The sequence below is a fragment of the Silene latifolia genome, chromosome X (assembly GCF_048544455.1).
Source record: "Silene latifolia isolate original U9 population chromosome X, ASM4854445v1, whole genome shotgun sequence".
In the NCBI taxonomy this organism is placed as follows: Eukaryota; Viridiplantae; Streptophyta; class Magnoliopsida; order Caryophyllales; family Caryophyllaceae; genus Silene; species Silene latifolia.
This window is the reverse complement of record NC_133537.1, coordinates 279,613,735-279,626,868: the sequence shown is the minus strand read 5'-3', so window position 1 is coordinate 279,626,868 and position 13,134 is coordinate 279,613,735.

The following is a 13,134-nucleotide window of genomic DNA, read 5'->3' as shown; positions in this document are numbered from 1 at the left end:
GAACTAGATTTCCGCAAAGCTTCAATAACTTGTAGACAATCGCTTTCGACGATAATGTTCTCGTGGCCTCTTCGCCGTGCTTCCTTAATCCCTTCCAGAACCGCCACCGCCTCCGCAATGTGACTCTCCCACAGCTGCTCCAACACATGCGTCGCTCCCCAAAGCACCCGGCCCCTTCCATCTCGGCACACCATACCCAGATTCACACCCGCCCCTTCTTGAACACCTGCATCCGCGTTCACTTTCACATACCCTTCGGTAGGCGCCACCCAACCTCTCCGAGGGTTCTCCCTCCTCCCACCTCCTTCCTCATCCCTTGTACCACGCCACACATATCCCCCACCTTCTATCTCCTCCATGACTCCTCTTACCCGCTTCACCACACTGTCTGGGTCGACCTCCCGAGCCTCAAAGATAACCTTGTTGCGATGCTCCCACAAAGCCCAACAACCCACCATAAACCAACCGCATTCCCTCCCTCCAAACTCCTTCCACTTCGCCTCAATCCAATCCCGCACACTCCCCTCTCCCGCATCCATCTCTTCCCCTGCCAAGCCGAGTCCCTCCCAAACCCTTTGAGCCACGCCGCAGTCTCGGAAAACATGTAAACTTGACTCAAAACAAGAATTGCAAAAAGAACAGAAAGAAGACTCACCTCGAACTCGAGTGGCGATGTTTGCTCTTGTTGCTAAAGCTTCGCTGCACAGTTGCCAAAAGAAAAGCTTCACTCGAGGCCACACCGGGATTTTCCAGAGCCTAGTCCACAACCATTTCTCCCTCTCCCAATTCGACGCTCCCCCCACTTCCAAGAAAGCACTTCCACCCGCTAGCAGTCGATAGGCCGACCTCACAGAGAACACTCCGTCCTTTTCCGCGCACCAAAACCACTCGTCATTAATATCACTCTCACTAAGACGGATATTCTTAATCCGAGCTCCTTCGAACCCCAGGAAAATATCGTCAATCAGCTGCCCATTCCAAGCCTTGCCACCGTCAATAAGCAGATCCGCGACCCTCATATCCGCGTGCCCCGCAGTCTCGGAAAATAGTGAATTTTGATTACACTATTTGTTTTTGTATGTGAAAAATGACGGTCCTTAATGTCGTCGTTGAAAATTTGAAGTTTGTTATGGGAAATTGGGCCAAAGCCCAAAATTTCGCTGAAAGAGCAGGGGGCACCCTATTGAGGCGCGAGCAACCTGGCGAGTTAAGGGAGCTTCCCTTTTTTTCTGTAAAAGACGCGAGAATGGTTCGCATACCATTCTCACTTCGTCTTCAACCTTTCGACAAAACCAAACAAAACCGCCATTGTTGGTCTCATAGCTTGCTTTTGTTTGTGCCATTATCGACAATGTCATCTCAAGGTATGTATTTCCTCTTGAATCCATTCGAATTTGTTGGTCTTTTTGATAGATTGAATTAGGGCGAAATTTTTACCCTAGAAAAATTGATTTGGGCGTTTTTGATTGAGCCCATTTTGAGTGAAATTGATGATTGCATTAGGTTAGAAACCTGTTTAGGAGTATAGTGGTGCTTTTAATTTGCATTTTGGTTTCCGTTCCCGCTCCCTATGCTCGAAAAACGTGAGTGAGGTGGAGGAACCGTCTCATCTCACAAAGCCAAGTTTATTTGCTTGGGTAGTGGGTCCCACTAGGTTGCATTGTAGTCGAGAAAGACCGTATTTGCCATTGTGGACCTTTGTTGGGTATTGTGGGCAAAATTGGAATTTTTGCTTTTTGTGGCGATCTTATGTCTGACAAAATAAGCGTCTTTTTGAGCTTGGATTGAGTAAGTTTGCTTTGAAATGGACCCCATTGGTAGTCTAGGTCGTTTTGAGGCGTGATAAAATCACGTTGCCTTGTCGTGGTCATTTTTGAATTTATGTCCGGTTTGCGCTCAAGTTGGCGTAGGAATTGCCTTTTCGAGTCGTAGAAAAATACCCCATTGTATCGGGAACGTATTTTGATTTGTTGGCGGACCTTGTGTGGGTCTTGAGGTGCCGTTTTTGTTGTGGTTGTTTTGACTCGTCTTTTGCTTGAAAAGAATAGCGAGTCATTTTTTTGTGCATTTTTGTTAATTGTTTTGTTTGGTTGAGTTAGGGCGGGATTGCCCTTGTTCTGCTTTGCAGGTTTCTTTTTTGGATTTGTCCAATTTACGCCGTCGTAATGCCGAAATTTCGGCTGACGTTCTTTGTTTGTTCTTTTGATTGCAGGGTACCATTTGGGATCTATGGGGTCCGTTGTTGAGGCCTTGGAAGAGGAGGATGATCTAGGAGGAGCAGAAGTGACCGGGGAGGCTGCTGGAGCCAAGGTGGTGGTAGAGGATGCTTCCGTAGAGGAGGGGAAGCGGCTGTCGCAGCCGGCTTGTCCTTTTCGTTGTGGCTCATAGACAGGGCAGCTGATGATTGGAGGTCAACACCGGGGTGGTGCGTCGCATCATGGTCCTTGGCCTCCTTATCATCCAAAGTCTGCCAAACACTGTCTTCTTTTTTGTCGTGGAGCAGGAACGAGGTATTATCGTCATGGTAACCACCTTTGCTTCTGTTGCTGCTCCTCTGTTTCCCGTGTTGCTCCTGTTCTTTTTCGAGCGAATGGATAGGGAGTGCTTAGTTCGGTAGGTGGCGGGTAGCCCCCAGTTTGTTGTCTTAGGCCAGTGTCTGTATGATAAATATCTGTACTGGATCCTGTTTGTATGGTCAGTCGTTTGTATCAAACGTGTGTCGATGTATTTTGCGTAAGGCGGTTTGTATATATGTGTTTTTGGATTGTGGTTCATTTTGTGATTTTGTCTTTTTTTGTGTTGTGTTTCGGAGAAGCGCTGTCGGTTGTCAATTCTCCTTTTTGCTTCGCACTAGTTCCTGCATCGTTAGTGTAGAAAACAGGCAACAAGTAGCACGTATGCATAACGTAAACACGTAAAAGCATTTGATCGAAAACAAAATTTAACCAAGATGACTTGAAGTTAAATTTGAAATTTGATAAGAATTTTGAAAATTCAGCGACAAGTCGTCACGTTTGGACTTCTCAAAAGGAATTGATTTGAAAATTGAGCAATTAACTCGTGTCTTGAATTTAATTGCATCGAAGTTATTGAAATTGATTTATGACTCGATAAAAAAATCAAACTCAAACCGTCAGGGATGAATTTTTAGAAAACAACGAGTATATTTGATTCGATTTTTGTGGGGTCAAGACTCGAATTTTTGAGGAAAACTGATGTCGTGTTATCAATTTTTGATTTTTATTTTTGCTGGGAAATTGCGAAAAAGCGAAAAAAATTCGGAATTTCGGTTGACATGGAAACGATCCGTCGCGGATCGGGGCGACTAACCCTTCCCCCTTTTCAAAAAGAAAGAAAAATCCGTATGTTTAAAGTTGCGTCATGGAAACCGTGTCGGATTTCGTAAAACGCGAAAGCAAGGAAATGTGAGTGTGAGGAAACACAAAATGTCTTGGACCATCCCGAAGAGGCGCGGGCATTCCGGCGGGAGGTTTGAGGTGTCAGGGGAAAACACAACTTGAAATGGACAGTTCAAGGCGAGAATCCTGGAAAGGGGCCTAAAGAGGCGCGAGCTAATGGGCGATAGAAGCCGGGCTCTCCCTTTTTTCTGAAAAACGCGCTGATTATTTTGTATAAATAGTGATGTTTGTGCTTCATTGTTTCATCATCCGAAACACAAAAACATCTCTACAAAACCTCTTCTTCTTCCACAAAAATATTTCGTGGATGCTTTTGAGAATGCGTTGCGACAATGGTGCCGGGATTTGTCGCCTTTCGAAAAGTATCAACTCATTTGCATGGGAGTTGGTCAATTGTTGGTGCTTCGTCAAGTCAAGGTGCAATCTTCATTCCTCGAAGCATGCTCTCGGTTTTGGGATTCGAAACACCATGTTTTCGTTTTCCCGAAAGCTGAAATTTGTCTACTAGCCGAAGAAGTTGGAGCCATTGGTGGGTGGCCGGGTTGTGTTCCGCTGCTTCCTCCGACTCGGTTATGCTACAAGGAGAAATTCCGTTCAATGTTGGGTTTGTCGACAAGTCAAGTCAACTTCCTTCTTGCTCCACATGGTGTGGATATGTTGGCTCTTATCAATATCTTTTCAAACCGATTGGATGCCAATGTTTCGAAGGTGGCTAGGAGAAGGGCTCTTGCCTTTTGCCTTGTCCATGTATACCTCTTTGTTGATGCTTTGAAGAAGGAGGGACCGAAATGCTATGGTAGCATGACCCTTGTATATGTGGTTGAGCAAATGGAGCATGGTAGAGACCCATCATGGTTGGTTCTTGGCGAGATCAACCAAGCTTTGGATAAGGAAGGCTCTTGTGGAGAAGCTCCTTCATTCGGATCCCCAAGGATCCTCCAAGTGTGGCTATTGGAGAGGCTAAGGTATGTAGAGCCTCCGGTTGATTCTTCTTCTTATTCCTTCCGTCGCCTTACCACGAGGAAGAAATTATACTCGGATAGCTTTGCTTCCACCGAGGCTTATTGGGCCGCGAGATTGTCGGAGGAGGGCGGTCCCCACATCCGTTGGGTGGTGCCGTGGTAGCACTTGAGGTCCTTCATGGGGTTGCCCGCTTCGGGTGCTAGTCCTTGTTCTTTGATGGTGGTGGGTTTGAAGGTTGCTTCCTTCATTTATCCCGAAAGGCTCATGAGGCAAATGGGGCGTCAACAAAAGGTGCCCGCTCAAGATACCCTTGTCCAAGAGAATGTTTTTCGAAACTCCGAGCTTGTGGAGATCTTCGAAAGGTAGTGGGCCACTTGGCCGCTTTGGGAGGTACCAGATCCCGTTGCCACGACATGGGTGACTCCCGCTTATGTCAAGTGGTCAAGAGCTCCGTCTTTGGAAGAGAGGTCCAAATTCCATAAGGACGAGGTTGTCGACTTTAAGTATCGGGTGGTTGGCAAGGTCAACCGTGCCTTCTTTGAGGAGTACGTTGATGGGGTTAGCCCCGATGTGATGAGGCCACCAAAGAGGAGAAGCTCAGGTCCCAAGAATATGGTGGGCCGTGCATGGGCTCGTTTTGGGCCGAACATGGGGTCTTGTACTAGACCGGAGGCCTTTGCCGTTGTAGATCCGTTGAGGATCCGTTCCGAGGAGGAAATCCATGCTAGGCGGGCCAACAAGAAGAACCAGGGGAAGATGTACCCCGAGGGAAAAGCCAAGGGTAGAATGGAAGAGTGAAGACCTCCATTACCCACTTTCTTATTATGTTGTATTAGTGTTGTGAGTTTTTATTATGTTGTACTAGCTATGTTTTGTGTTTTTTGTGCTAGTTTTATTATGTGAGGTGTTTTAGTCAACACCTTAGCTTGGACAAGTTGTAGACTCGTCAAGCTTTATTTGTTGTTGAAATTGTAATCCCTCCCATTATTAATTAAAGAAGAGGATTGCTCGTGTCGAAAATTGTGAACGCTTGTTTCTTCCATCCATTTTGTAAAGGCAACTCGGTTTGAATCGTCCTAAACATTTGCACTTGGAAAAGTGGGATTTTTGTGGGAAGGGAGAAAGGCTTCTTTTGTATTTTGTGGAAAATGGAAATGTTTTTCCCTTTTTTTTGATGGAGATGTTTTTTTTGTATGTGGGTTTTTTGTTTTGATTATGGGGATGGTTGTATCCTTCTTGCGTAAGAAAGGACTGCCTACGTATCCACCTGAAGAGGTGAAATCAAACCATGATCGTAGTTCGAAATGTTTTGTAAATTTGATTGGGTTTTGTGGTTGTATCCCTAAGGTATAAGAGGGACTGCCTACGTATCCACCTGAAGAGGTGAAATCAAACCATGCTCGTAGTTCAGGGATTTTTGTAAATTTGATTGGGTTTTTGTTTTTGTGCAAATGGATGTTGCCTTTGATAGATCAAAGGACATTCGAAACGGGCAAGGTGACGCAACTTGGACTCGATAAAACATGCAATTTCAAATCAGAACGCGTTGAGGAACTTGACTTGAAAAGGGTTGAGGTGGTTGCTAGTTGTAGAACTAGGGTTAGGTTATTGGTTGCTACGGTTCAAGGGTAGTATTTCTTGAGTTGGTCTAGGTTGGCCGGGTTTGTAAAATCCTCCCCATCTAGGTCACTCAGTCTCACTGCGCCCCCCGAAAGTATTTTCTTGACCAGGTATGACCCGACCCAGTTGGGTTTGAATTTTCCTCTCGGATCGACGGGTAATGGTGCTCGGACTGATTTGAGGACCAAGTCGCCCTCCTTGATGTTCCTGGGTTTGACTTTCTTGTTGAATGCCCGTTGTATACGTCGTTGGTATAGCTGGACGTTGTGCAAGGCGTTGAGCCGCCGCTCGTCTAGAAAAGTGAGTTGCTCGTACCTTCGACGGGTCCATTCCGCCTCAGGGACTTGACTCTCCAGTAGGATGCGTAGAGAAGGGACCTCTAACTCTACCGGTTGAACCACCTCCATACCGTATGCTAGGTAGAAGGGTGTGGCGCCTGTTGGCGTTCGAATGGAGGTTCGGTATCCCCAAAGTGTGAATGGGAGTTTGCTCGGCCAATCGCTGTAGTTGTCTTGCATTTTCTTGATAATGGTGACAAGAGTTTTGTTCGCTGCCTCCACCGCTCCGTTGGTTTGGGGACGGTAAGGGGATGATCGATGTTGTTTGATCTTGTATTTGTCCAGCAAGGCCTGAGTTTCCGCCCGGAAGTGAGAGCCTTGATCACTGATGATTTCATGGGGTACCCAATATCTGCAGATGATGTTGTTTTGGATGAACTTGGCCACTTGTTTGGCGGTTAAGATTGCATATTACTGTGATTCCTCCCATTTGGTGAAGTAGTCGATGGCGACGAGGACGAAGCAATGCCCCTTAGTGCCTATCGGATTGACTTTCCCGATGATGTCGATGCCTCAGGTTGAGAAAGGCCAGGGTGACGTCATGGTGTATAAAAGGGATGGTGGTATATGTTGTATGTTGGCGAAGATTTGGCAATTGTGGCAATATTTGACGTAGTTACGGCAATCGGCTTCCATGGTGGTCCAGTAGTAACCTAGCCGCATGATCTTCCGAGAAAGCATCATTGCGCTCATGTGAGGGCCACATTCTCCGTCGTGGACCTCTCCCATGACTTTTTTGGCTTTGTGATGGTGAATGCAATGGAGGAAAATTCCTCGGGGTGTTCTTTTGTATAATTGGTCTTGATTTATCACGAATTGTGATGCAAGCAAACGGATGGCTCTTTGTCCTCTTTGATCAGAGTTGGGAGGGAATTCGTTTTTGGTTTTGTATTTGAGGATGGCCTGGTACCAAGGTTCATCATGGCTTTCCTCGTCGCCGTTGATGGCACAAATGTAAGCTGGCTCGCTCCTTCTTTCGACACATAGGGGCATCGATGTCATGTCGTCAGGTATATTGACGAGTGCGGCAAGTTTTGCCAGGGCATCAGCAAATTGATTTTCCTCTCGTGGCAAGTGGAAGTAGTCGATTTGGTCGAAGAACTCGGCCTCTTGATTGATTTTCGCTCGGTATGGAGCTAAGCTGTCACTTCGGATTTTCCATGATCCGGACACCTGATTGATGATGAGCGAGGAATCGCCATGGACCCTCAGTCTCTTGATGCCAAGTGTGATGGCTGCTTGTAGGCCGATGAGGCATGCTTCATATTCAGCGGCATTGTTGGTGACGGCGAAGTCTAGTTTGACTGAGATCGGATTATGTTCTCCCTTTGGTGATATTAGAAGGATTACTACCCCGAAGCCTCTCAGGTTAGATGCACCATCGAAGTATAGGTCCCATGCGTCAGAGTCAGCACAAAGGATGTCCTCATCAGGAAGTGACCATGTGTCGGTCGTTGGATCCTCGTTGACGGGATTCTCTGCTAGGAAATCGGCGACTGCTCCTCCCTTGATAACCTTGAGGGGCACAAACTTGAGGTCGAACTAGGACAGCATGAGTGTCCACCTAGACAGCCTTCCGTTTAGTACGGGTTTTTCGAAGATATATTTGACTGGGTCCATCTTGGAGTAGATGTGGACCGTGTAGCTGAGCATGTAATGCCGCAGCTTCTTTGTTGACCATACTAGGGCAAGACATGTCTTCTCCAGTTGGGTGTACCTTGTCTCGTACTCAATGAACTTTTTGCTGATGTAGTAGATGGCTCGTTCTTCGCCGTCGACCGTTTGTGCTAGCATTGCTCCCATGGTTGTGTCGGTAACAGTCAGGTATAGGGATAAATGGATCCCCGGTTGAGGTGGCATGAGGACATGAGGTTTGGATAGGATTTCCTTTATCCTGTCGAAGGCCTTTTGGCAGTCGTCGTCCTAATCGGTTGATCAGAGGCGCGAAGTTTCTTGAATATTGGTTCACAAATCATGGTGAGCTTGGCAATGAAGCGGCTGATGTATTGAGCCTGACCGAGAAATCCCTGAATCTCCTTCTCGTTCTTAGGCCGTGGCATTTGTTGAAGGGCTTTGATTTTGGTTGGATCAATCTCAATGCCTCTTTTGCTGACGACATGTCCCAAGAGTTTTCCGGAGGTGACCCCGAATGCACACTTCTGAGGATTTAGTCTCATGTTATATTTCCACAGACGAGCCAAGAATTTTCGAAGGGCGCTGATGTGGCCGTCCCGTTCTCTTGATTTGACAATCATGTCATCGACATATACCTCTACCTCCTTGTGCATCATATCATGTAGGAGAGTGGTAGCGGTTCTTTGATAGGTTGCTCCGGTGTTGATGAGGCCGAAAGGCATGACCGTGTAGCAATATGTACCCCACTGTGTAGTTAATGCGGTTTTGTGCATGTCTTCCTCAGCCATTTTGATCTAGTTCTACCCAGCGTACCCATCCATGAATGATAGGAGGGCGTGTTCGGCAGTATAGTCCACCAGAATGTCAACATGTGGTAAAGGGAAGTCGTCCTTTGGACTCGCCTTGTTCAGATCCCTAAAGTCGACGCAAACCCGAATTCTCCCGTCTTTCTTCGGTACAGGAACAATGTTGGCCACCCAGTCAGAGTACTCAGACACTTTGATGAAACCAGCCTTGAACTGTTTGTCTACTTCTTCCTTGATTTTTAGGGCCCATTCAGGACGCATTCGGCGCAGCTTTTGCTTCACGGGTTTGGCTCTGGGCTTAATGGGTATCCGGTGTTCAGCAATTTCCCTGTCAATCCCAGTCATATCTTTGTAGGACCAACGAAAACATCCTTGTATTCGTGGAGGAGGTTAATAAACTGTTGTCTTTCCGAGGGGTCAAGGGTTATCCCTATCCTGAGTTCTTGAGGTGTGTTGTCGGTTCCTACGTTAATAGGTTCGGTCTCCTCAATGACGGGGGTTCTGGTTTCCCGTTTTTCAAGTTCTTTGGCTAGGTGAGGTGGGTAGTCACTCAAGTCAAATTCCTCATAGTCATTCAGAATTGCATTGCAGTTAAATTGAGACGAGTCATAAGCAAACTTAGCGTTCATTAAGTTGACACGAGCGAAAAGCTCGGAGAGGACAAACATCTCATGGTCAGTCAAATGCGACACAGCAGAGGAGGTGGCCCCTGGAACAGGCTTCAGGTTGTCACCTTTCACGACAGTGGGGATGACCTTAGTAGACTCAGCCTCTGAATCAGCCACGACTTTGTGATAAAACAGCGGGAAGGGGACCTTGACTGGGACACCAGGAGTGTTAGGAGCTATGACAGACTCTGACTCCGACTCAGACTCAAATTCAGACTCTTTTTCACTTCCCTCTTTGAACATTGGGCCTTCTCCAGTTGTGATCTTGAGAACGCGGCCTTGGCGATCGGTCCACTTGACGGTTTTCCTCCAGCCCTGTGTAGCTTTCTCCAGGTCAGTGTCGGAGATCAAGGCGGTTGGGTCAAATTGATTGTCCTTCAGAGCAACGTTGATAATTTCCTCACAGTCGAGGCGCTTGATGTTGTCCTCTCCAAAGAGGAGAGTGACAGCTTGTCCGTCGAGGCATGAGGATGGCTTAGACTCAGTTGACGCAGCTTCGGTATTATCGGGGATAAAGTAGCAGTCCTGGAAGACTTCCACACCCGGGTACTTGACCTTGGCCACAAAGTCATAGATCGGCTCTGGAAAGTCATGGTAGAGCTCGGACTCTCCCTCGGGGACAAAGTATCCATTGAGGGTCAGATGAGAGGGACGGAGGATAACCCCGTGCTTCTTGCGCTTTCGAACTAGGAGGTTCATTTCCTGGATATCTTCATCGGTAAGCTCGTATCCTAGCCCGAAGGGGATGTTGGGGATCTTAGCCTATTTCAAAGGAGGCAAGGTGCTTTTCAGTGGATTGAGAGGTAAACTCGGGAAGTAACCCTGGCGCATCAGAATGCGGTTGACTGTGAGGTTGGCAAACGGATCACAGTCAAAGGGTGTTGACTCGTTAGTTATGGCGTTCACGGCTTGGAATCCCCACATTTCATTATCTTCCTCCTCAATGGTTTGGGAGGCTATTCCCTTTCTTATGACAGCTTTGATCGGGGAAGCGGGAATTGTGATTGGTTTTCCCGTTGAAGGGGATCCTGATCTTCTGGTGGAGAGTTGAGGTAACTGCCTTGACGGTGTGAATCCAGGGACGTCCCAGGAGCATGTTGAAAGAGGTGTCGATGTCGACTACCTGAAAACTGGTTTGCCTTTCCAGTGGTCCGGTTACGACGGTTAGAGTGATAAGCCCTGCGACCTTACGACGAGTGCCGTCATAAGCGCGTACTCCTTGATTTGTCGGGACCAAATCGGCTTCCTTAATGCCCAGTTTGTGAGCCGTCTTGAGGGGAATGATATTCACCGCGGATCCGTCATCCACAAGGACCATGGGCACATTCTTCTTGAGACATTGTACGGTAATGTACAGGGCAAGATTATGATTGGCTCCGAAGGGAGGGATATCTTCGTCAGAGAAGACGACCGGGTTGTTCCAGTCAGGGGCGTCCTTTGTCATATGTGCCACTATTTCTTCAGGGGAAGAGATAGAGGGCACAGTTAATTTTCCCAAGGCTTGTAGCAAAGCCTGCCGATGCTCAAAGGATGTAGCAATCAGTTGCCAAATTGAGATTTCGGCTTTTGCCTTCTGGAGCTGTTTGAGGATTGAATTCTCGGGAGCCCTTGGTTGAGTGCCCATGTCCGGGACAATTTGGTCATTCGTTGTTGGAGCGACCGTTGGATTGTTCGGGTTCTGATAGGGGTGTCTGGATCGGGTAAGGTGGCCGATCTCTTTCACCTGCTTCCCCGGGACGATATAGACATCCTCAACATCATCTCTCCAGATGCCACTAATTTCCAAATTCCGAGGGTACCTTGGAGGGGTATTCCTCGGTGGGCAGTTTTTGTGAGGGATATTTTTGTGAGGGTGATTCTTGTGAGGGTAGTTATTGTGAGGTGCATGCCAGAATGGTCGCGGGAGCAATCCATCCCGGTGAGGGTAAGTTTGGGCGCTTGGGGGACTCTCCCTTGGGCGTGGTGGTGGAGGATTGAAGATAAGTCGACGGTAGGCATCGTCAAGTCGGGTGATCCTTTCGGAGAGATTGGCTATGGCCTCCTCAACCTGTTGGAACATGGTGAGCATAGTGGCGGCACTGAACACAAATACCCCGTCCGAGGCATCCTTCTCCAGGGCATTCATCTTGTCATCAACTGGCAGGATGAGGGGTGAGCAGTCCAGAGTTGGCTCATTGTCGGAGATGACGTGGATTCCCAAAGGGTTGGTTTTGTTGTTCGGCTTAGTTGGCGGGGGTAAAGGCAATTCCCCTTGATGGTACTGATAGTAGGCATTAGGGTTAGGACCTCAAGAGTACGGATATTGGCTTGGATTTCAACATTGTCGGCATATTGCTTGGCAAATTCAACTGCGACCTCATCCCAAGTAGTAAGGTTCTTCGGATCAAGGGAGTAGTACCATTGGCAAGGGATCGGTTCTAAGGATGATGGAAAGATCCGGGTGAAAAGTTCCTGTTTGACCCCTTTTATGGCCATGTAGTCTTTGAAGGCACGAATATGATTGAGTGGGTCTTCCACTCCTTTGAACTTGGGCACATTAGTCAGGGTAAAGTTGTCGGATAGCTGATCCCCAACAGGTTCGAACCTTCGGTTGTTCTCAGGATGGATATTGTTACCCCGGGCTAGGAGATGTTCTTCCAAGAGCTTTAGCCTTTTCTCAGTTTCACTCAGAGGTGGAGTGTTATGTTCTCCAGTTTCCTTGTTTTCTAGGGTGTCGATACGGGTCTCAACACGATCCAGGGTGACCTTAAGAGCAGTGAGCAAGCTGGCTAGTTGAGCAGTTGTGACATCTCTGTTGTTATCATTGTTGTTGTTGGACGAAGCTGAAGATGGGGCCATGGCTCTGAGGCAGAAAAACGGCTCACATTACAACTCAATCCGACACGGTTCAAAGACTGAACGCAGACAACACGAAGGACGAGAGAGCAGACTCAACAAGACGAGGATGATCGTGTGTGGTACCTCGGTGCCGACTCGATTTATGACGTGACGGTGTTGACCGAACTTTTGATACGCGTCCAATATAGTGGCGTGACACCATTGGACAAGTCTCGTTGTGAGACGACTCATAAGTAAAGACCCATAAGTACGTTTGCTTCGACTCGATAGACACGAGGCGGAATTGGAATGGTGGACTGAAGTTTTCGAAAATAGAAATTTTCAAAAAGATTCATTTGTCGCTTTATGGACGGCTTCCGATGATAAAGATCTCCGCAAGTCGGTCAGTTGAAAGAGTTGTCTTAAGTTTATTTGCAAAAGACGGTTTTGAGTTTGAGTCGGCTCGGAAAACAATGTGCTGTTTCCCAAGACGGTTTTTTGAAATTCAAAATTGTATGTTTTGAAAATCGGGTTTGAAGTGTTTGAAGAGGTCTCGGGGACGGTGTATGGTCCTCGGGATCTCGAACGTGTCTCGAGAAAAGGGTGTGTGCTTTTCTCGGGTTTTGAAAGAGCCATTGTCGGCGCGAGACGGGTTAAAATCTGTGTCTAGACGCGGCGATTATAACGGCGTAAAAAGGTGTTTTGAAATGGTTGTAAAAAACCGAGTTTGAAAATTGTCATTATGACGGCCTAGAAAGGCGTGTTGAAATGGTTATAAAAAACCGGGTTGAAAATCGTCATTACGACGGCCTAGAAAGGCGTGTTGAAATGGTTATAAAAACCGGGTTTGAAAATCGTCATTACGATG